Genomic DNA, 25,708 nt, shown 5'->3' on the forward strand with positions numbered 1-25,708 from the left:
TAGGCAAGTCAGTTAAGAACAAATTTTTATTTTCAATGACAGCCTAGGAACAGTGGGTTAACTGCCTGTTCAGGGGCAGAACGACAGATGTGTAAGAGTGAATTGAGCTATTTTGAAAAAGCAAATTAAGGGAATTAACTGGAATGATCACTTGTCCTATACAGACGTGGAAGCTGATTGTCAGGTTTTTCTATCCACAATCCAGACTACAAGAAATGGTTTCCTAAAGAAAATCAAATCCAAACCTGGCCAAAAGAGCACTCTTCCTTGGCTAAATGGAGAAATCTGGAAATTGATGAAAGAACGAGATTATGCTCTAAAAATAGCCCTAAGATCCAAATTAGAGGAAGCCAGTGCAGTGGCACTGGCTTCCAGTCCAGAGTTGAGTTTGAGGGATATAAGAAATAAGGTGCATTTTGGATGGACCTTTTAATATCCATCTCTGACTAGGCCTATATTGAGTATGGTAATTGGCTCCTGTGTTGTACTAGGAGCTGTGTCTTTGTGGGTGGACACAGTGAAGGCCCAAGACTCGGCAGAAAGCTCCACGGTGTCTGCCCAGGGTGTGTGCGTGTCTGTGGTGAAGGCTCTCACAGAGACCATTGAGCCCTGCTGTCCCTCAGCCCAAACCCCCAACCCTATCCTCAGCGTCTCCATCCTGGCCGTCTGCTACCACGTCACTACCGGGAACGTGGAGGTAGCTTACAGTTACTCATCCTACCATCAGTCCATCAGGCTTATCAGTCCTATTCCTTCTTCTTGATTGACAGTGTTATTCAGATAAGTTTGCATGCATCGTTCTCTTCCCTTGTGCAGGTCCAGTGTCAAGAGGAGCTGGCACTGCAGTGGACGCAATCAGACCACATGTTTATGTATCACCACGTGACAGAGAGCCAGGGTTGCTGGGATACTCTGTGTGACTCTCTAGGCCTGACAGAGGAAAGGGAGAGTTTAGCAGATCCACCAGAGACTAGATCTACTAAGACTTCTACAGCCCACAGCAGGGTCAAGGACCTGGGCAGAACCCGCTTCACAGCCTAGGTAACGGAGCACAACTACCTTCTGCTGCACACAGACGCCCTGTCCCCCTCCACTCACTCCGGCTCCATGAACGTCCGCTCGCCCCACATGTTTCTCAACTTCGACGGCAACAACATTTTCTCCTTCAAGGGCTTGGAGGTCCAGACGCACCCTAATCAGGCCATGGACCAACTCCACCTCTTTCCCTTCCTCTCCACCTGACACAACCGTGTCTGGGTGTTCACCTGCCTCTGCCTGGCTGTGGAGTTCCCCTACCAGTACAACTTCTCCAACTCCTTTGACAAGTTCATCAGCATTCAGAAGTTGCTCAAATCCCTGCACATCAGCCCCAGCCAGACCCCAGGCCTCCAGCGTCTGCCCCCAGATCTGGTCTTCAAGATCAGACAGTTCTCCTTCGTCTTCCTGGATGACGTGTTTGAGATCAAGCTGAGGGACAACTACAAGCTGATGAAGGACGAGAGCAAGCAGAGCTCCAAGAGGCTCCAGCTGCTGGACAAGAAAGTGACTGACCTACCGAAGCAGCACAGAGAACTGCTGCCTTAGCATAGAGATCTACATCCAGCGCTCCCGTCGCCTCTACTCCAACACGCCCATGAGGAAGTCTCTTCTGACCTGGAGCTGGTGGCCCTGGCCGAACAGTCCCTCCACGGGCCGGAGCGCGTCCGCGAGCAGCTGAGGGACATCGATGAAGTCAGCCCCTTCCCCAGAGACGGGCTCCCCCTCGTGGTGTCTAATGAAACCAAGATTGAGCTCTTTGGCCTGAATGCCAAGCGTCACGTCTGGAGGAAACCTGGCACCATCCCTACGATGAAGCATGGGGGTGGCAGCATCATGCTGTGGGGATGTTTTTTCAGCAACGGACTGAGACTAGTTAGGATTGAGGGAAAGTTAAAGGGTCCAAAGTACAGAGAGATCGTTGAAGAGATCCTTGAAGACCTGCTCCAGAGCACTCAGGACAATGACCCTAAGACAATGACCCCAATGACCTCCCCAGGTGCATTACTGGGCCTTCTTCGCTCAGTAGAGGGGCATCCAGGTGGAGTGCAGCAAAGGCCACGTCTTCACCAGAGGGGCTCAGAGACTCATCCCACAGGGTAAAAAGAGCTGGCACAACACAGGCATAGTAATGCCACACTCTATTTATACACTCACACAATGTTTTTAGGCCCAATGTTTTATTACATCTTCCCATATACATTAGTGCCCTACTAAAGTAGTGCAATATATTTGGAATTGGGTATTATTTGAGACTGAGTTGTTGAACAGCCAGCCTACCTGTTGGTCTAACTCGTGAGTGTGTCTGTGCACGTCGTCTGTCTGTCCTCTCAGCGGGCACGGTGATGAGGCTGATCTCAGAGTGGAACGTGACCCAGATGGTTTCAGAGCTGTCCCTGATGACGGTGCACCTCATGGCCTCCGCCTGGGACAAGACGGCCGACCACCAGATCAACGCCCAGGTGAAGAAGACTCACTTGCTCGGCCTGTCCTCCTTCAGTTACCAGCGCCAGAGCAACTGCATGGAGAAGGTAAGACAATGGGGAGGGGATGGTAGACACCCCAAAGTTGATGGCACAGACTGCGTCTCCATTTGCACCCTATTCCCTATGTCGTTCACTACTTTTGACCAGGGACATTGGGGTGCCAGTTGGGACACAAACACAGTAGCTTTAAATGAATTATATTTGTTCTGTGTCTCAACCCTTCATTTGTAGTTCTCCAATCAAAAGGCATAGCTAGATCTCTTGTAAAAATGTGAAGTGTATAAATGGTGTTTCTCATTGTGGCAGGAGGTGAACCCAAAAGATGAGGTGAATGCCCCGTACACCCACAAGCTGTGCCTGGTTGACCTGCGAGCCTCCTGGACCACCACTAACAGGAACATAGCGGTCGGTCTGTACGACGGCTACAAGAAGGCAGCTGTTCTCAAGAGGAACCTCTCCACAGAGGCTCTGAAGGGCCTGAGGATAGACGCTACACTGCAAGCTGCCAAGAAGCTCAAGCGCTCTTTGTCCAACTACTCTGGCGGCCACAGCACAGCCCCCTCCACCCCAACCATGCCCAGCACCAGCCGCCCTGAGAAGAGCCCGTACGAAGGTAGGATGTTTCCCCTGGAGTAACAGAAGTGCAGCCTAATTCCTTGTGAATGAATGGTCTTTCATGTGATTTTCTTTTAAGGGATTTTCAGATTTTATTGAACAGATGGTGAGAGGATGACAGTGGACAAATAAAGAGAGAGGTTCGAAACCGGCCTTTGGTACATATGTCAACACTAGATATGTATGCCAGATGCTGCAGCATTACTGTTAGACCAGCCAGGCCATATGAATGGTCTTTCAATGTGATAAATTACTACCTCTGTTTCTTCCACTCTTCCTTCCTCCTCTCTCTGCAGGGACATCCATGCAGCAGAAGCTAATTGCAGAGAGTGATACGTTTGTGGTGTTCTCAAAGGAGGACTCTGGTGTGAGTGATCAGCTGTGTGGCATCGCTGCCTGCCAGACAGACGACGTCTACATCCGCAACTGGTTCATTGAGCTGGTCAACTGTCAGGTACAACTAGTCTGGGACTTTAGGTTCATGGCAAATCAGATTAAGATTGTAAAGAGCAGTGGACCAATCACACTTTTAATGCCCCAGAAGTTAACAATTCTGTTTGCTAACAGGACCTTATTGGACAAAGACAAATATGGAAAGAATGTTCTGCGTCTCAGTCATTTCGGATCCTTAGCGATACTGAAAACAGAACTTGTTCTATTTTTTAGCAACATTCTAATATAAAATGTTCTGCCAATCTAGCATTTTATTTAGCATGTGACACTCCAGTCTCCAGGGTTATAATCCTGCTCTGCTGTCTGTCTGTAGATGATGTTGCGTGGCACAGAGACAGCTGGCTGACTGTTGGTGTCTGCTGCCAAGGCCCAGGTGCTGCAGTGTGAGCACCACCCGGCCTGGTACAGCGACACCCTCAAGCAGAAGACCACCTGGACCTGTCTGCTGGACAGCATGCAGTACTTTGTCACCATGGAACCCAACCCCTCAGAGCAGGAGGACTGGCAGCTGTGGCTTGAGGTGGGCCAGTGAAACCATTATTAATAACAGGCTCTGAAAGATGCACTATGCAGAAATCGCTCCGCCATTTCCTGGTTTCGAAAATTCTAATAGTTTGCCTAGTTTCAGTTTGCGACAAAGCAAGTATAGTGTTGAGAATCATTGTAACATCTAAACCACTGGGAAATATATTTTCCATAACCAAACATGTTGAATTTTCAGCTGTAAAAAAATAATTTAAAAAAGTAAAACGCAAAGACAGAACTTAAGAAAGGGGAAGCAAAGGGGAAGCATAGCGCACGTAGAACAGATCTAACGGTTCAATGAGTGACAGATATGACTCACATTTCTATATAAATTTGGTCAGGTTGCCCAAAAAGTTAAATTGTCACTTTAACAGGAACTACCATAAATTATCATCTGTAGCATTGAATGTAGCATTGAGCATATGTGTTGCATATGGCTCATGATGGCTTACATTCAGGCTCAAGTCCAAGTTACATGACATGAGTATTTCTGTATTAGGTCCAATACAGAGAGCGTATTTGTGCAGTTAGTCTTCCAGATTCGGGGTGCTGTCATAACTTTGACCATGTGTCTTTTCCTTGGTTGTGTGTGGTGCGTCTGAAAAGCATTGAGGAGCACAGGAAGCGTCACCTGGACTCCGTGCTGGAGCTGATGGAGGCATGGTCAGCACCACCACAGGTACTTCTGCTCCTCACACATCCACTCTACTTCATAGAATGCACTCTGTTTAAACCATGGCCCTGCAAAGCTGAACATCTCAACTTGATCTGAATCTTTCCTTAAAGGGGGAATTCCCAAAGAAATGTACATTTATATTCACCATCTCCAGCACCATAAGTATCGACATGTTTGTAAACTGCACATTTTATGTTATGTAGTTTAAAAGTTCCACATGATGATGATGATGATGATGATAAGGTTAAAAAGTGGTGGAATTACCCTTTTAACTTGTGTCAAGGTAAATGTAACACTTCCTCTCTGTTCTGTGTATCCAGACTGGAACCAGCCGGCCCAGGTGAATGACACCCAGCAGGTGCAGCGTATCATCTCTCGTTGCAGCTGTCGCATGTACCACATCGGCTACAGCCACGACATCGACCCTGAGCTGGCCACGCAGATCAAACCCCCAGAGCTACGGCGCAACGAGAAGGAAGACTTGCTGTGTTCTATTTCATTCTGAGGCAACCTACATCCTCGAATACAGTGTTGGAACATGCTGACTGTTTTTTGCTGTGTTATTGAGTGTAAAGGCTTGAGCCCTTTGACTTAGTAGAGTGGGAGGAAAGATACCATCCGTGGCTGTTGACACCTTCACCCTCATTCACCATGACCTGGAGATCTCCACCAAGCCTGTGCAGTATGCTATGATCCTGGACATTGTCAACAACCTACTGCTGCACGTTGAGCCCAAACGCAAGGTAACGAGATGTCAACATCTGACTAGGCAGTGTTTTGTCCTATAGCATTTGCAACTGTGTAAGGGGCGAATCCTAACTCCCATTTAAGTCAAATTTTCACTTATGCATTGAGGTCAATGGGAGACTAAGTGAAATTTTTACTTGAGTGGAACTTTGGATTCACCCCTTACTGTATGATAGCTGAATCTCTTAACTTTACAAGTCCCTTTGCGTCCCAAATGGCATGATATTCTCTATGTAGTGCATGACTTTTGACCAGGGCTTTAAATAAGGTGCCATTTGGGATGCCTCCTGTCCTATCCTCTAACCATGTTGTGTGTGGGCTCTGTCCTCAGGAGCACAGTGAGAAGAAGCAGCAAGTGCGTTTCCAGCTGGAGATCTCCAGTAACCCAGAGGAGCAGCGCAGCAGCATTCTATACCTGCAGGAGGCTGTCAGGCAGCACGTGGCCCAGATCAGACTTCTGGAGAAACAGATCTACTCCAATATCAGGGTGAGCCATTGGACAGACTGACATACACACTCTTCTCATAGGCCCTGTGTGTGGAGGCAATGGCTGATTTCAGCACTGTTACCTGTGAGGTGAAAGTTGAAGGTAATTCCGATGGGAGAGACGATACAGTTGTATTCGATCTAGTTTACTTTATTCAATTATAATCTAGAGTGGGAATAAACACATCCCTGAGTTATGAATCCCTCAACTCTGAAATATCTACTTGGTGAGTGTGTATTTGACCTGTGTGGTGTGTGTATGACCTCCCTCAGGCCCAGCCTGAGGAGCTGAGAGGAGATGAGCTGTCCGAGATCTACGTGAGGCTGCATAACCAGCACAACCAGAAGAAGACTGACATGCAGATGAAGAGTGAGGAGCTCAACATCCTCATCAGGTCAGCCCAACACCGCCACACACACACACACCATCATTTCAAGGACTAGGAAACTACTCAGCCAACCATGGGAGGTTCTGCCAACCACACTCACGTCTCCTGTGTTCTTCTCTGTATGTCTCGCTCTGCTCCCAGATGTTTTAAAGACTTCCAGCTGCAGAGGGCCAATAAGCTGGAGCTGCGTAAGCCCCCGGAGGACGTGAGTGTGGTTCGCAGGACAGAGATCTGCTTTGCCCAGGCCCGCTGGTGTCTCACTGAGGAGGATGGACAGCTGGGCATTGCTGAGCTGGAGCTGCAGAGGTTCATGTACAGCAAGGTGTGTGGGCTTGGGGCAGGGAGGACACTACTCTGTCCTTACAAGGAGATGACCCTAACTCTTTTCATGCTGTACTTCGGCATGAGAGCTGGGCCCATATTCACCAAAAGTCTCAGATTAGTAGTGCTGAAATTAGGATCAGTTTTTCCTTCTAGATAGTAATGAATTAGATGATATAGACAGGGGGTACCTGATCCTAGATTAGTACTCCTACTCTGAGACGCTTTATGAATGCGGGTCCTGATGTTGACGCTAAACATCTATTAAACTGTCTCCTCCCACAACTGAACAAGTCTGACGACACAGCAGAACATCTCCTGGAACTGAGCTGGTTCACCATGAACAACCTGCTCCCCAACGCTGCATACAAAGTCAGGAAATAGTGCTAATCTGACATTTTCTTTGGTAAGGGCAGTCTGCAGCTCAATCCGTGTATCGTTTTGGATCATTTTTACAACATGAGCTATGAACCTGTGAAGCTTACAAATATGTCCTCTAAAAGGGATCTCTGATAGGGCAAGCCTTTTTGTTTAGTTTTTTCAATATTTTGTCAGAAGTTTTAATCTCCTGCTGTTACTGATCCAATGATTCCAGGCCATGCTGCACCCAATATGTAGTGCTCACAAATAACTCTAATGCAGTGTTTGCTTGTGTTGTTAACTCTACTTGTTAACTTTTCCCTGTGCAGCACGTGAGGTTATGTATGGTGCTGGTACAGTAACTGGGAGTTCATGTCACTGTTGTTGACACCATACTGTTCATCATCCAGTCAGCATCAAGGAAATCCCACTCAGAATATTATGGTTGTCTCCCAAATGGCACCCTATTCCCTATCTAGTGCACTACTTTTGACCTGGGTCCTGGCCAATAGTAGTGCTCTATTAATGGAATATGGTGCCATTTGGGACTCAGGCTGTGTTATTCAGCATTGCATGTCCATCATGGGACTGGGTCACCAGAATGCCCAGATCAACAGTTCTTCGTCTTATTGTGTGCCCCTCGTTGCATTTGCACCGTCATCTGAGTGCTGTATGGTACGATGCCTTGCATCTTTGTATGAGTTATGTTTGTTTTGCAGATTTTGTCCCGCTCATACGGGATATTTAGGAGGACACATGTTCAGATTCATTGTATTATCTTTATAAAATAATCTGAATTTGATTTGGTTTCCTATATTACAGGAAACATATTTTGGGGTTGCTTCATGAGTCAGAGGTTAGGAGCATGGCATTATTCAAGTGATTATTTTGTTTACGTCCCGAATGACACCATATTCCCTATATAGTGCACTACTTTCGGTGCCATTTGGGATGCAACTTCTGTGACTTAACTTCATGAAACCTGTCTCCTAGGTGGTGTTGCGTCCTCAGATCCCGTGTCATTCTGGCCGTCAGTTTGCCCTGCGCATCTTCAGTAAGGTCCGCCCCCCAGTGGGAGGAATCTCAGTCAAGGAGCACTTTGAGGTGAGGAGGAAGCATGTGATCATAACATTAGAGATGTCACAAGGTATGTATGTGGTCATAACATTGAAGATGTCGTAACATGATCATAACATTTTAATTATGAAAGCATTGGGAGCATACAGTTAAATGTGTTTCTCTGTTGTAATGTGTTTGTGTCACCAGGTGAATGTGGTTCCTCTCACCATCCAGCTCATGTACCCGTTCTTCAAAAGGATGATGGGATTCTTTTTCCCAGGAAGGAACGTGGAGGAGGAGGAAGTTGCTGATGAGGAAGACAAGTCCCGAATGGTCACTACTGGTATGTATTGCCTCTACCTGCTAGCATCCTGTCCAGGGGGTGTACTTGTACATCAAGCTACAGAAGCTGGGTGCCTGCCCTATGGGCCATTCTGACTCGGACAAGGCTTATTTACCAGTTATTGATGTGCAACAGTTATGCTTTACTATATAATACGTTCACTTGCCCTCAAGTCTCCATCCATCCGCTACATGTTGACCAGCCTGAAATCCACACCTGTCTCCACCCAACCAATATTACTTTCCATTGTCTGCCAATTCTTGTGTGGTATTCTATAGGTAGTTGCTGCGTCACCCCTGGTGTCTATTAAAAGCCTGGGTCTAGTGTGACCTTAAGAGCTGTGTGAGAGGGTGCATCCCACATGGCACCCTGTTCGCTAAATTGTGCACTATAGGCCCTGGTCAAAAGTAGTGCACAATAAAGGGGATAGGGTGCCATTTTGGAAAGTACAGGAGTGTAGGGTGTGGACTCTAGAGTGGTAGTCGTTCAGAGGCCGTGGTGGTGCTGCTGCTGTCTTTTTTTTAAACTCAAATCCACACTTGGTGCGTTGCTCTGCCACTTCTCACAATGGTGCTCGTTTAGTAAAGTTAGATCAAAGAAGAATCAATGTCTTGAAAGATCACATAATGAATCATTAGTATACTACATAATCAAATATAATCGCATAGTATGTTACTATTATACCAACAACACTACGTCATTTCTTTACATTTTAGGATGGTTAGCTAAATGGTAGAAAAAAATGATCGTGCGGCCAACTCAAAATAACGCGCCTCTAGGCAGAAGGTACTGACGAAACAGTAATTCAAGAAAATCTAAATGCATATGCTGGCATTTTTTTTGTATTCATGTAGGCTACACTGTCCCACAAAATTATCCTGTTGTCTCGCATTTGGGTATTTTAAATGTGGTCACACTATGCATGTGTCTGTACACTTTCCCTACGCTGTAAACCGAACACACGAAAGCAGCGCAATTGGCTTTGAATTCACGGATGCACGCGTGTCGTGCTGTAATTTCTTAAAGTAGATCACTCAACTGTTGAGTAATTTTATACTCCCTTGTGTGTCCTATTGTTCTTAGTAGTAATGTATACCCGCTTGTAAATCCTTTATATTTTAACTTTTTGACAACCAAGATGTCAGTTTCCGTAGTCTACAGCAATGACCATTCGGAACCGAAACTTGGCATGGACATGTAGTCTACAACACATTTAATCTTTCGGTCTGGTAGAAGATTCGGTCAGTGCCATTAGTGACGATATGATACAGTGCATTGCCTGGTTTATACCTCGTGTGTGGATCTGGTTAGAGTGGTGTATGTGGCAATGCACTGCAGTTGGAGGTGAGGCACGTTGGCAGTGACCTGTAGTGCAACGCATTGCGGGCTGTATGGAAGCGGGCCAAAATTAATTGACAACTCAAATCATTGCGTGGGCTGGTTAGAAGTGTGTCATGGTCCGTGTTTGACACGTCTGTTCTAAGTTATTTTATTTTTATTGTAAATTGTATCTCAGGCATGCCTGTCACCAAGCCTAGGCAGCTCTGAGGACACCATGGGGGTCACCCAAGGCTTGAACCGCACCTCAGGGGTCAGGAGGTCCTTCCGAAAGGCTCTTGAGGTATCTTTTATTTTAAATGAGATATGAGCAATTCATCTTTGTGTTTATGATTCCCCAAATGTTCATACTTCTGTACTACATTGCAGGGGCGCAACTCAAATTAATGCATCAAAAAAGTTTTGGGTCATCAAATATCAAATATAAAGAGTGAGGCCCCAGTGCACAACTGAGCAAGAGGACAAGTACATTAGTGTGTGGTTTGACAAACAGATGCCTCCCAAGTCCTCAACTGGCAGCTTCATTAAACGGTAGCCGCAAAACACCAGTCTCAACGTCAACAGTGACGAGGCGACTCCAGGATTCTGGCCTTCTATGCAGAGTTCCTCTGTCCAGTGTCTGTTCTTTTTTTATTTTTTTATTGGCCAGTCTGAGAGATGGCTTTTTCTTTGCAACTCTGCTTAGACGGCCAGCATCCCCTAGTCGCCTCTTCACTGTTGACGTTGAGACTGGTGTTTTGCGGCTACCGTTTAATGAAGCTGCCAGTTGAGGACTTGTGAGGCATCTGTTTCACAAACTAGACACTCGAATGTACTTGTCCTCTTGCTCAGTTGTGCACTGGGGCCTCCCACTCTTTCTCTTCTGGTTAGAGCCCGTTTGTGCTGTTCTGTGAAGGGAGTAGTACACAGCGTTGTATGAGCTCTTCAGTTTCATGGCAATTTCTCACATGGAATAGCCTTCATTTCTCAGATCAATAATTAAATTACAAGTTTCAGAAAAGTGATTTGTTCCTGGCCATTTTGAGCCTGTAATCGAACCCACAAATCCTGATGCTCCAGATACTCAACTAGTCTAAAGAAGGCCAGTTTTATTGCTACTTTAATCAGAACAACAGTTTTCAGCTGTGCTAACATGATTGCAAAAGGGTTTTGTAATAATCAATTAGCCTGTTAAAATGATCAACTTGGATTAGCTAACACAATGTGCCATTGAAACACAGGAGTGATGGTTGCTGATAATGGTCCTCTATGCGTATGTAGATGTTCCATTAAAAATCAGCCGTTTCCAGCGACAATAGTCATTTACAACATTGACAATGTCTACACTGTATTTCTGATCAGTTTTATTTTAATGGACAATTTTTGTTTACATTTTCTTTCAAAATCAAGGACATTTCTAAGTGTGTGTGTAAGTAATTATCCAGTCTGATAAACAATCTACCCGACCACTCGGAGGCGTCCGCTTGTTAATGCAATTTCAGAATGTGGGAGGGACATGACCCCAGTGAAAGTTATGTCCTTGCTACTTTGCCAACTAGCTACATCTGCTGGTGGAATTGGCTTGTTGTTTCACAAGTACTTCCCAACTTTCTCGCTAAAGTTATGCTGCTTCAGATATGGCATCCTATACCCTATATTGTTCCCTACTTTTCACCAGAGCTCTATGGACCCTGGTCAAAAGAAGTGCACTATGATGAGGATTAGGGTGCCATTTCAGACACGGCCTTAGGTTTTTCATACCGTATTGAAACTGAAGTATGTCTTATTTCCCTGTCTAGCATCCTGTTGATGACATCGACAAGATGGAGAGAGCAGCCATGAATAACTCCTTCATCTACATCAAGATCCCCCAGGTCCTCCTCTGTGTCAGCTACAAGGTAGGTATCACCATGTGCTAAAGTCAAGAGCAGCAAAATTCCAGCAATTTCCAGAAATCCCAGTTGGATGATTTCCTGCGCATTCCCTCCTGATTCCAGGGATCGTCCAACCAGGATATCAGGCAATTCCCAGATTTTCCAGGATTTTGGAACTAGCTAAAGTACAACTGTACTCAATACTTGGATTCCAGCCAGTTATTGATTGCATATACATGTCAGTGAGTTTATAAATAAACATTCCCCTCGAAGGGAGATGTTTAATCTCACTCAGACATTATTAGATACAGAGTGATGGCATCAGGTCACATGTTTTGTTCTCAGACTGAAAATAAATACCTCAACGTCTGCAGTGTGTTTTGTCTGTTTTGTATATGTAAACCATCTCAAACTGTTAGCTTGTTTGTGACATGGATGTAATTTCTAATCCATCTCAGATTTTCAATTTCATGTCTTCAGGGATTTGCAAAATAATCGTTATTGTCCAATGACAGCATTATCTTGCCTTCCAGATTGCATAATGCTTGGTATTATCAACCATGGGGTTTCAACCCTTTTTCATAGCTGATTTGAGTAAATGTTTAATAAATTATAATGAAAATGTAATATTCGTATATTATGTATGTAATTATTATGTAATATCATTAAACAGGAGATCAATGAACACACACATACATGTCATTAAGGCATGAGTATTGAATCCAATTTTCTCATCAGAATTATATGAACAACGGTTGTACTTTTTAACTCCCAGTCAATGTAGTTTCATTATGTATTGTGTCCACCATAGGGAGAGAAAAGCAGTGTTGACTGGAAGTATTGGAACCTGGTTTCTGCCTTGTCTGGAGTACCACAACAACACGTGGACCTGGCTGGACTTTTCCATGGCTGTGAAGAGGGACAGCAGGAAAGCCCTGGTAGCACAGGTACTGCACTGAACTCTGTCCCGCTTATTACTAACCCAACCGCTGCAGGTCAAAGTTCCCCCCTAGAAACAGATCTAGGATCAACCTCTCCTCCCCCTTGACCCATTATTGGGGAAAATGTCAAACTGACCCAGGGTCAGCATGTAGGGGAACCTTAATCCTACTCCGTACTGCACAGGGCGCTGGCCCCTCCAATTACCAAAACATCCATGCCCTACAGTAGCAGTTAGATGGCAAAAATGACACTTATACCATCATGATGTTCCAAGCCGCCAAAATGCCAATCCCTGCCTAAAGCTATTTTTATGTTACAATATAAAACTATGTATAGTTGACTTCATTCATATGTCCTATATACAGTGTGGCAAAAAAAGTATTTAGTCAGCCACCAATTGTGCAAGTTCTCCCACTTAAAAAGATGAGAGAGGCCTGTAATTTTCATCATAGGTACACTTCAACTATAATTTGCAAATTAATTAATTAAAAATCCTACAATGTGATTTTCTGGATTTTTTTTCTCATTTTGTCTGTCATAGTTGAAGTGTACCTATGATGAAAATTACAGGCCTCTCTCGTCTTTTTAAGTGGGAGAACTTGCACAATTGGTGGCTGACTAAATACTTTTTTGCCCCACTGTATGCCACAGCTGATAGAGGGATTTTAGATTCCTCTATGCTTTAATTGCCAAAACCAATTAACACTCATTTCTAATTCTTTAATGATTTGTAATTTCATTAATTATGCATGAAATAGATTGAGACCAGTCTTAAAAGCCAGGTAAGAGTGTTTAATTCCAGAGAGTACTGACCCATAATACAAAGAACATTACATTTTAAAGAAAGAAGACATAAAATGACGTCATCAGTTTCACACCCTCTCCCAGCCTTACAATGGCGCAGTATTCACTCCTGGAGATAGTTTCACTCCCCTCATAAACTACATTCCAACCTGTCTAAAGGATATACTTCTCTCCACTAATGGAATCCAACCAAAACATTCTTATCTTATCCCTCTTTCCCAGGAGACACAGACAATTAATTCATTTCTGCTTACATTTTCAGTAACAGCTCAACTAAAAACCCATACTTTTCAAATCATAACATAATAGTATTAGAATAAATTATTCTAATCATTAATGTATACATAATTGATCATCTAAACTATATTTTCCTCTAACAATCCTCCCTTTGATCAAATATTATACGTTCAATTCTACATCTAGTTTTATTTAATCATAAAAAATGAAAGTATAAACGAACTTAACTAACCTTTTTATAGAGGTTTATCAGATTATCATATGAATAGACACATAATCAACAAATCAATTATAAATGTTTATCCAACTCTTCACATTTCATCAATCAAATCCAACCTTAACTCCAACTGTTTTTAAACCTACATCAGAATCATAACTCCTCTTTTTGGATTTTTTCTTTTTTTCTTTTTACAATCTTCATTAAAAAATTGTTTAATCATTGAAACAAATTACAATCTAATTCCCCTTCATCTCAACACTATTCTCGTCAAACATAAATTCCCCACAATGACAGATCCAGACAGATCCAGATTCGTCCACTTCCACTGTAGACATGCCTTCAGTCCTACATGGGTCAGAACCTGGAATCGGCCCATAACGCACCATCTGTAGTGTCATTGATCTTTCCAGAGTCCTGGAAACAAGGCCTCGCACACAGGGAATTAGACAACAGCCGCATAAAATTAAAACAGTCATACAGGTAGATACAGCCCAAAACACCGTGATTACAACACTTTTCCATTTTCCAAATGTACTATCAAACCAATTAGTCAGGGAAGGATCCACCCCAGAGTTTTCTGCCAACTCGTGAGCCAGGGTGGTCAAACCAGCTAAGGCTTTGGTCACAGATCCGTCCGGAGCTGTGTCATTCGGGATGAAAGTACAACACATGTTCCCGAAGATCACACATACTCCTCCCTTTTCAGCCAATAACATATCCAATGCAATTCTATTCCGCCAAGCCATCAGGCTGGTTGCTTCAGTCTGTTCTGCCAACCCTTTAATCGCATCTCTGGAATAATTGATAAAGCGCTGTTGATTATAATAAATATAATTAATCCAGTCTACATTCTTATTGAGAGTAGACCACCAAAAAATACTTGACTCTAATCCTGCTAGTATCTGATTTCTTGCCTTGAACTCATCCGGCACACCTCGTGGAACCCCAATGTTATCAATATATACTCTTCCGCCAAAAGACCTAGATGGAGCATCTCTTCTCTCTCGTTTTGGCTAACTTCATGTCTTGGTGTTGTATGAGTGTAAAAGGCATTCCTAAATGTACTAAAGCACATAGTCCAGTCCAATCAGTCGGCAATACCGCACAAACTCATTCCCCCGCACAACCACCAGATGTCGACACTGGCCCATTTTATTTTATTGAAGTCCCCAGAGTTCAACCAGCCTGTCAATTCAGACATGGTCTCGTCAGTGGTCATATTCTCTGTACCAACTTGGTTCCTGGGGATATAAATATTTGGCATTCCTGCTTTCATGAACAGCTTTACCATACATGCCATTCCCTTAGGGGAATTAATTCCGTTCAGTGGAAAAGGGATAGTTGTTAACTGGGGTTTAGCGTTCGCACAGACATAACATTCTTCTTTAGCCACTGATCTGGCCGTATTGAATCCATTCCAACCATAAGTTGGACTCCCCAAACCCAGTCTCCACTTCTATAACTTCTTTGAGGTCTTTGGTCTGAACTATTCGTACCTTGATACAATACTTCCTCTGTTCAGGAACACAGTCCAAAACGCCAACCCTTACTATACTCCACCTGGTCCCAAATTGAGTGTATGGGTTTACGTAGCCATCCCTTTCAGTGTGAGCTATGACCTGTCCACGATCAATATGGTGATTTACACAAATACTTCCCATAGAGTCCCATGGTTCTAGACTGCCAAGGGGTGAATGACCCCAATTGATCTACACAAAATTCTACTGAGAGATCCTTGCCCAATTCCACCCTCACTTCCTTACTATTTTGTTTCAGTGACCTTCTGAGAATCTTAGGTAACATCCCATTTCCCTCATCTAGCACATGAGTCAAATGATCCTCTTTGGCACTTTCCGGGGGATCATGGTGAATCAGGAATATGGCCCCCACAATAAAACAGCTCAGGACGGTCAGTGCGCACGTGAAGCCCCACCCTCTCCCCGAGAACATATCAACAGCCAGAGGCCAAGCCATCACTTCACTTCTATGAACGCTCACAGCTGGGGAAAGGTTGGGTATAGGGAATCTTCAGAAGGAGTTTGACCCCCGTTCCATATGGGTCACGGTTCCTCTCCTACTCCTGTGATCGTCCGACAGTGCTAGTGTGACTTACCCTCTTACAATGTGTGATATGTACCCAGGTAGCTCTTTTGGCTAATCTCACAGCGAAGGCAGTCACCAGTAGTACTTGGAATGGTCCCTCCCACCGAGGCTGCTTCCAGTTTTTTTTCTTTAGTGATTGGATCCAGATCCAGTTTCCTGGTTGAATCTCGTGTGCCACCTCCCTCTGTAGTTCTCCTGCTGGGCATAAAACTTTTGACCATACAGGTTTGGTTAATAAAACAGTTTCTTATTCGTCAAACCAATTAACATTTTTTTATTTTTTTATTAGTTAATTATCCCGTAGGTCACATCCTATTCTAGAACACTATTTACCCATCCCCCTTTTGTTACCTGGCTCTGCCCAGGTAACAACCTTGCCTTATTCTTATACAATGACTTAGATAAGATTTAGTGAATTATCCTTATGTCTGAAATTCCATTTAGGAGTGTCCCTTTCATTTTCCACATGTCCAATTCTCACTTTTGTCTCCACTCAGTAACTTATCTACCCACTATGTTATCTTTGCTCGTCCTGGCCCCCCTTCTAAAGCTTCTCTGTTCTCCAACCTTCAAGGTCTCTGCAGTGCGGGGGAGGGCTCCTCTGTATGTTTCTCATGTTTTCCAAATTTGAACTACATGTCCCTTACTATTTGGCTCCATCCAAACCCATGGACCCTCTTTTAGAAAAAAAACGTATCTATGAGCGGCTTTTCTCCAAATTCCTTAATCAATCTATCTTAATTCTAACAATAATCCTAACTCCTCATAGATGTCCTATATTCCTGTTAAATATAATACTATTTAAAAACTTATAATCTAATAAATGCTAACCATATTAAAAATCCTTCCTACACTAACAAGCCCTCTCCTTGGGGACCCTCAGTATTCTATCTGACAATAACATGGATTTAATGTGTTGCAAAGTGTGGAATAAAACTTTGGTCCTGTAAAACAGAGTAAAGCAGAACAAAGCATTCTTATAACCCATCTGGTCCTCTCAGCTATTCTTATCCAGCACCAGGTGGGCACCATGCCACCCTTCACGACAGGGAGAACAAACATACATGGGTCATCCTCAGTCAGTCTTATCCTCCCCTCAAAGCATGCTTCACCTCAGCCTCTCCAACTGGAGCATCAAGCAAAGGCATCATGCCTGAAGCCTTCACCACATATGTAACAGACTTCTTAAAACACGGTATGATGCAAGCAGCACATCACATCAATAACAAATAATACAAGAATTAGGGTCAGAAATCCAGTAACCACCATACCAGTATACTTACCAAACCAGTCTCCCAACCAGGTGGACAGTCAGACTCCTCTACCCCCTAAGCAAGTCTATTCTGAATGGGATTTTTAGCATAGTGGTGGCAGGTTCGGTCCAGGGGTGATAGAGGAGTGTGTCCGGCCCTGGTCCGTCTGAGACCTCCGGTTTTGGCAGTACCTTAATAGAAAACACACCCACCGTGTCTGTCCCGGTCCTTTGTAGTCCGGGGGTGTAAGTGCCTGCATCAGAGAGCTTAATAGTTTTGATGGTTAGTAGGATTTCATCACCTTTACAAAGTTCAACAGTACTCCCAGGTTTCCCCCCATATCATGGAAAACCTATCCACCTTTGTGGGATTCCCTATGCCATAAGGATATCCTCTTCTCCAGTCCCAGAACTGTCCCAAGTTGGTTATCATGTAATCCCCATACGGACACCCTTCCCCATTACACAGGTAATGTCCCCTGTCTTTTGACACTCCTGTACACGGGTGTTAAAATCAAACAAAAATACCTAAATTCCTTCCCTGCCCTGTTGGCTCAAAATATGTTATCTTCCCCTATTTATTCTCAATGATGAATATGACTTTCTCTCTGTTACAATACCAACTCCCTAATAGCCCATCCAAAAAAAAAACTTCACAGCTAATGTTATAAGACAGAATCCTGAACCACTTTCTCATTTGCGGTTCAAACAGTAATTCTAAACCCTCAACCAAAACTGCTTCATTTCTAATGAATTTACCTTAAAACTAGTAACTCAATATGACACCATTCATTATACAAATGACTCTCCCCTGGGGCTGATCAGACCTCAGAAGCCAGTCATGATAAGGTCAAAAGGTCATACCATATTAGACATAAAGATCCCTTTTATCCTTACAATAGAAATAGTCACCTGTATAATTCAAACCCATAAAAAAACATCTCATAAGGTTCCATATGTGAGCGTGCCTCTTTAAAGTCTCCTTGCACTAAAACAAATCGTTCTAACAGTTGTTTTATATATATATAATTTGCAGACCTTTTTCAATTTGGTCGTTTAAAGCTGCTCTCTCCCCCAAAATTATAATCCCAGGAGGCCTCTAAAAGTGACACCACATCCCTAACTATCATTCACTAATGCTACCTCGAATCAGAAACTTAATAAGTGAACTATAACTAAAACCTAATGATAATTCCCCTTTGACTCAAATCATTAATCATAAGTTTTAAACATCGTCTACGGATATGTTTACTTAAATGACCATGCTACCTTTAGATACAATTAACCCGATAACATTATTATCCAATGCATTACTTTTTCTCTCTGCCGCAAATGTCGTACATTTCACAGTGTAAGGAATCCGTCATTTAATCCCCGATATTTAATAAATATGCATTCGCATTTCTCTCATGGCTCCTTTAATTTACTTATTTTGGTTAACTCTCATCCGTTCCGGAACAAAGAGTTCTACCTAAACCCGCCTGAACACACTGTTCAACTAAGTTAAATCAAACCCTAAAATTGACTATAACCAATAAACAAATAAACAAAACACTTTTCTCTCAACTTCTGAAAGGTTACTCGAAACCCCGATACACACACTAACAGCCATACCTTTTGCTCCCTTATCCCCAGCCCCTGGTGACAAAAAGTGTCTCGCTAGTGACGTCATCATCAAGCGCTCAACCTGCCAATTCGTAGCGACTTCAAATGAATTGTAAATAATTCTTGTTCGATTAACCAAACCTAATTTTTCACATCTGTTCAAATCCTGAATTATAATTTACCACCCCAACCAACATCTCTAAATTCGCCAATTTTATAAAAGCTTTTCGATGGGCATAAATCATAATGGTCTCTTTGTTATCATTTAGAATCCATTTTGCTCTAAATACCTGTCTCGTCTTTGACTTAGTATTTTAATTACAACTCTATTCCCAATACGTTATTCACTTGTCTAATTACAACTCAGACGAGCATTAGTGAGTGCTCGCCTTAAAAATGCCTTGTCTCTGGGAACAGGGAAATCACCTTAACCCAAACATTTACTCCTACAATGACACCCAATAATTCTTATGATCCCTTCACGTCGTTCGTTTTAAATCTCTTGATGTTTCATGTAACTTATTTTTCTCTCTTCGAATTGTCGTCCCACAATATTTTTTCCCACTGTCATACACTCAAACCACTGTGATTACCGTGCACTGTCCCTTTAAGATAAGACTTTTCATTTGTTCCCCGCAACGAGAACGGAAATCAGATCATTTTTAGAATACGTTACTTTTTGTTCAAATTCACTGGTGTTACCTTAACCAAAAATCAATAATCAGAAAAACAATCACAACTTCTTACGATTCAACTATTCTTACCTAATTTATAGTCCAAAGCGTTGCACTATATAGCCCCATTGAGTGTCTAGCAATTCCGTTGCTGGCCATAGCCACTGCCCGCCTTTGTAAAATATATATTCCCTATTCAGATTGAGTTCCCCCCATTTAACTTTAGGTAACTCTCTCTCTTCTATGATACATCTATTTAATTACGACTCCTATCTCAATACATTATTCCACCAGATCATTTTGGGCGAAATAGCGTTTTACATCGAAATTGTTTCGTCGTTATTTTTAATGACTTCTTTTATCAATTCTATCTGGAACACATAATATCCGTTCAGTTATATCTTTTGCAAACACTGGCGACCGTATTTTCAGGCAAAACATGCAAGTAGGTCGATTACGATCTAAAATCAATTTTAGTTAAACCCTCGGCCGGGAACCGAACCGTGGATTCCCGTTGGCGAGACTGTTGCTCTCGCCACTATACTACCAGCGCTCTGAATTTGACGGAGACTCTCCGCAAATATACCCATTTTTACAGTTATCTGAAGTTGTTACACCGACATCTAGACAACAGAAAATAGCCCAAATTTAAACGCCCATATCTCTTTTATTGGAATCCTCATCTACTAAAGTCTGACATTAAGTCTCACCCGTATACAATACATTACTGTTCCTTTAGGACCTTTACTAAGATTGTCGTTCCAAATCAGCCTACTTGTAGGGTTGACCGAAGACAAATAGACCGAGTCTCAAGAGTCTCCGTCCACTCGTCGTTCAATCTGATATTAGTTTTCACCCGTATATAGCGATCACTACAGTAATATACAGTAATCCATATTCCTATGGGACTTTGAACTAAAATATCGCCCCAAATATAGCTTAATCTGTAGAGTTGATTGAAAATGACCAACGGAAAAGCAACTCAGTTGTTCCCCATAATCTACAAGATCTATATATCTATGGGGTCACTTGTTCCGTCTTTCCGCTGGATACATTGTTCAATCTGACATTTAACTCACCCACACGATCACTTTTCACTATCAAGAACACTGACTACTAAAAACCGGGAAAGACACCCCCCATACATACATCGCTCGATCTCCCGTCAGTTCTGGGGCTTCTTTCTAGGCATTTCTCCCCATTCTTAATCCTTACCGTTACTAGTAGCTATGGTCTTTAAACACTTATCTATGCCCTTCTATATAATTTTAAATTCTATGTGCGTGCAGTTCTATAAATTTGTAATTTACCGTTACTTAGTTACTTCTAGTTACTATTCTGTCTGCCTACGTGTGTCCCTTTAAAAATAATCAGTATGTATTTTCCATCCTGTGAACCGCGTCCATAGAAGACTTTTGATCGGACATCATTTCCCCCATAGGATATTCCTTCTGGGACAACGTTAAATGTCTCAAATCTCACTTCTCTAGACTAAGTTGACCTCTCCTGTGAACCACGTCTATAGAAGACTTTTGATCGGACATTCAAATTTCACCCGTAGGATATTCCTTTTGGGACTTTCAACGTAAAATGTCTCAAATCTCACTACTATAGACTAATCACGTATCATTTGATATTAATTTCTTTCAGCATTGTACAGGTTCATTTGTTCTGTTCGCCTAGAATTACCCTGCCTTCTCACCAAGCCTAATTTATCCTCACCTGTTTTAACATATCTATCTGCTACTTTCCACAGTCAGTTTCCCATATACAGATAGACTATTAGGTAAAAACTTTATTTAGGTCTGTTTATTGAAGTATTGGCCATCCTATTTGTACGGAGCAAGCGTCCTAATTCTCCAATGCGTACTATATCACTCCTTAATAATCCTTGGCTTGCAAAACCAGGCCGTATTAAGCTCTAGTTTATTTGTTGGTAGCGCACTTTACCTCAGGTCAATTTCGGACCTGCTTTCATTTTATCGATATCCTGGTTAATACCCCCGGTAGAAACCCATTTTATTTGTTCGGAATATTCAAGCACCTATTATTGATCAAATTCAACTCCTTTATAACATTTTAATCAATAAATATCCTAAATAATCCCTCCCAAATTCGAGAATAAAGAGACTACTTTACCTGCTGCCGACTGGGATAAGCATTGTTCGTTTGAATCTAGTCACCCTCTCTGTCCTCTGTGATAATACCCAGGCCTGTTTCAATTTTAACCTCAATTCAGAGGTCAGGTCTTTAGTAAAACGAGTCAAAACTCGTCCGTGCACGATTTTCCAGCGTACTACCTACAGGCACAGAGAGGGATTTTTTAGATCCGGCTCTTTCGAAGGACCAAATTGATAGAGGAATTTTAGATTCCTCTATGCTTTAATTGCCAAAACCAATTAACACTCATTTCTAATTCTTTAATGATTTGTAAGTTCATTAATTATGCATGAAATAGATTGAGACCAGTCTTAAAAGCCAGGTAAGAGCGTTTAATTCCAGAGAGTACTGACCCATAATACAAAGAACATTACATTTTAAAGAAAGAAGACATAAAATGACGTCATCAGTTTCACACCCTCTCCCAGCCTTACAATGGCGCAGTATTCACTCCTGGAGATAGTTTCACTCCCCTCATAAACTACATTCCAACCTGTCTAAAGGATATACTTCTCTCCACTAATGGAATCCAACCAAAACATTCTTATCTTATCCCTCTTTCCCAGGAGACACAGACAATTAATTCATTTCTGCTTACATTTTCAGTAACAGCTCAACTAAAAACCCATACTTTTCAAATCATAACATAATAGTATTAGAATAAATGATTCTAATCATTAATGTATACATAATTGATCATCTAAACTATATTTTCCTCTAACAACAGCAGACTTCTGTTTTACACTAGTTCCTCAGCATATCTGTGCAATATATCACAACCAAGCAGCAAATATATGTCCTTGTTTCATATTTGATGGCACTTACAGCTTTGATAGGCTCTGCAAAAGTAATGTTGTTGCAGCTTGTCTCCGTAATGTTTTGTAATTTTAACACTACAGCTCTTTTTAATTAAGCAAAGTATTTCCGAGATTTTTATAACCATGTTAATTATTTTAAATTACAGCTGTACCAACACCTTAGTTTGTTATTCAATTACATCTTCCTTGAAGTGCAAGATGTCAATTATTTCTGTCTAAATATTTCAAGAAACATTTATTATAGATAGCTCAATGAAGTGAGTTGTTTCTTTAACGCTTTTTCTTATCACCATGCATGTAACTATGTTTGTCAATAAAATGTTCTAATGTCTCTTATAGCTGAATGTGTCATGTATGTTCTCAAGTTCACTACAGCGTCAACTTATAATTGATTTCGTAATTGTGTAAGAGAAATGTGGAGTTTTGGTTTTAGCTGTTATTTCCAGTGATCATTCATATGACAGGCTCAACTGGAGCGGAACTTCGCCTTCTGCAGAATAACATCGAATGGGAGGTTATCATTCGTTGCTATAGATGATGATCAAACCCCGCGCACCGCTCGGTCATGGCGGGTCAGCAACGTGCACTCGATGTTTTACACCGCAGTGTAAAAGATAATAGAAAATAGTCATGTGGGGTTGATCGAGGTTTACCAAATAATGTGATGGGCAGCGACTCAAGTAAAAGGTAAGATATCTTCAGACGTAGCCTACACATATGAAGTTATCACATTTTTAGACAGTTTGCGCAGTATACTGCTTTAGCCTACTAATTAATCTACGTTCTGATCTACATAAGAGATACATTTATATAGGAGGCTCGCAACAATATTGACATATGGATACATGTACGTCTCTGCGTGCAGCGAATAGAAACAGGTGATGAGCGCCTATATATTTGAACAGTTTTAAATGTATGGATATGTATTCGAATAATATAATAAACAGATTAATGAAATGTACGTAGACAGAAAAATGTGTTTTTAAATACAATTTAAAGTAAGTCTTACAATGAAATTTCAGAGGCACATGGAACTGGCCAGTATGTTATGAGTGCACTGAGCTGGTTTTAATGCAAGGAAACTACTGGTCTGTGGGGAGTTCTATTAAAAGGGACGGGGGGAGTGGCTCACTGTGGCTGCTGTGAACTTCTCTTGTTGTTGTGCCTGGAGTAGAATGTACTAAAAGCAATTCAAACAGACTGGACTCAGATCATCTACATGAAAATATAATTAATTAATGTCTTCAATATTTGTTTGTTTATTTGGCATGTTGGCACATTTTCGGTTTTATATGATACAGTATCTCCTCTATCCAATGCTGATTTACTCCTGCATGATTCTAGTGTGTCATATGCCAGTAAGTAACCTCGAGATGTTTGACATTTAATTGTAGTTACTTGCTGCACACAGCAAAACGTATAATTAGAGCCATCACTAATTAGAAAGCCACTGTCCTCAATGTAGAGACAGGCACCAAGCCAAGAGAGACGACGCTATCAAGCCTGTTATGGCTTTGTCTCCAATATGGGAATATCCTTTGCTGACGGAATTCGCCACCTTGGCTCACCTGGTCTGGCAACACAGTGCATGGTGCTCGGCAGTGGAGCCCCAATCCCTGAGGCCCTCCTCCTCCCAGGAGACAGTCCTCAGAAGCCTGTCATGGAGTGGACTCTCCCTGGCTTAATCTCAATCTTTCTGCCTGAGTTCCCACACCCTAAATTCCCTGGGCAAGACAATTTCCAGGTAGTCCTCCTTAATTTGCATTGAGCACTTGGACCACAGATGTTATCAATGTTTTCAGCAGATCTAATGAACTCATCAATTGACATCTAGTTTATTCTATTTCCACTGTATTTAATGTTCTTATATTGTGTTGCTCTACAGGTTTTATCCAAGTCTGAGATACTGTAGCATGGGGTCCTGGAACAGTCAAAGGAGGAGGTCATCATTCAGGTAGGTCACACTGCAGGATGACCTGTGAAGCTGCTATCCTGAGCAGGCTTTAGCTTAGGGTCTGACTTAGTTTAGGGGATAACATGCTGGAAACAATGACTCACTGAGCTCTAATAATGACTATGCCAATTATCCCTAAGAACTTCTGTGCAACAAGAAGCATTGTCCCATGGAGCTTTTGCTGTAAGAAAAACAACCTTTACCATCATTCAAGATACCTGGTTGCATTCAGATCCCTCCTAAATCACATTGTTCTACTGAGTGTCTTTGCTAACATCCACACTTGTTGCTGCTGTTGTGTGTTGCCTGTTGTGTTGCAGCGGCAGGTCAGCCACCCATTCCTCCACAATCTGCAGGATTGCTAGCAGACCCAGCGTCACCTCTTCATTAGTGAGTGACTAATGTGATCTAACTAGATCCCTCCTTCCCCTTTGTTTTATCCTCCCTGTGTCTCACGTAGGAGCTTCCCACAGGGAAGCATTGGATCAATGTAGTTTCATTGAAATGTCGTGGAAACAACATTAATTCAACCAGTGGGTTTCTAGATCCCTCCTTCCCCTTTGTTTTATCCTCCCTGTGTCTCACGTAGGAGCTTCCCACAGGGAAGCATTGGATCAATGTAGTTTCATTGAAATGTCGTGGAAACAACATTAATTCAACCAGTGGGTTGTCTCACTCTCCCTAGCAGGAGCGTCTACTATGGCATTGACTGGCCTTGCTGCTATTTAGTGTTGTCTCCCTCAGTTTGAGCCCCATGACTCATCTGAATAATTATACTGCCATCTGCTGAGATTTCAGGGTGTAGCATACAATCCTGTGGCCTCTGAACTGGTTTCCCCTTCCTTTGATTTATTAATAACACCCTTATTAGTGGATAAAGGCATATTTGAGTTAATTTCTGTCTCTGACTGACACATCTCCTTACCCAACATAACCCCTTTCCCCTCTCACGCTTCCCCCAGCCTTAAAAAACTTGCCACTGTGTGACTTCTGACAATTACATTTTTTCCTGTTGCTTTTCTCCTCCATTGCTCCTTCCTTTTCAAGTGCTTGTGTTTTATCAGGGGTCATTTAGTCCCAGCCCTGGATCAGTGTACTGTACATATCCTAGTTACTAAGATGGATAATTGTGTGTGACTGTGTCTGTCTTCCCACAGTGTAAATACTGGAGACCTGTATACCTACTGGTTACTGAAGGGCTAGTTTGGGGAGGATGAAGCTCAGGTGTTTGCTGCAGAGCTAGGCTGTGCTT

At 42.5% G+C, this 25,708-nt stretch overlaps 1 pseudogene; it reads left to right on the forward strand.

Moving 5' to 3' along the window:
* The first annotated feature begins 457 nt into the window (after positions 1-457).
* LOC115137766 (bridge-like lipid transfer protein family member 2) lies at positions 458-25,708 on the forward strand (annotated as a pseudogene).

The sequence above is a fragment of the Oncorhynchus nerka genome, linkage group LG11, assembly GCF_034236695.1.
Source record: "Oncorhynchus nerka isolate Pitt River linkage group LG11, Oner_Uvic_2.0, whole genome shotgun sequence".
Lineage (NCBI taxonomy): Eukaryota > Metazoa > Chordata > Actinopteri > Salmoniformes > Salmonidae > Oncorhynchus > Oncorhynchus nerka.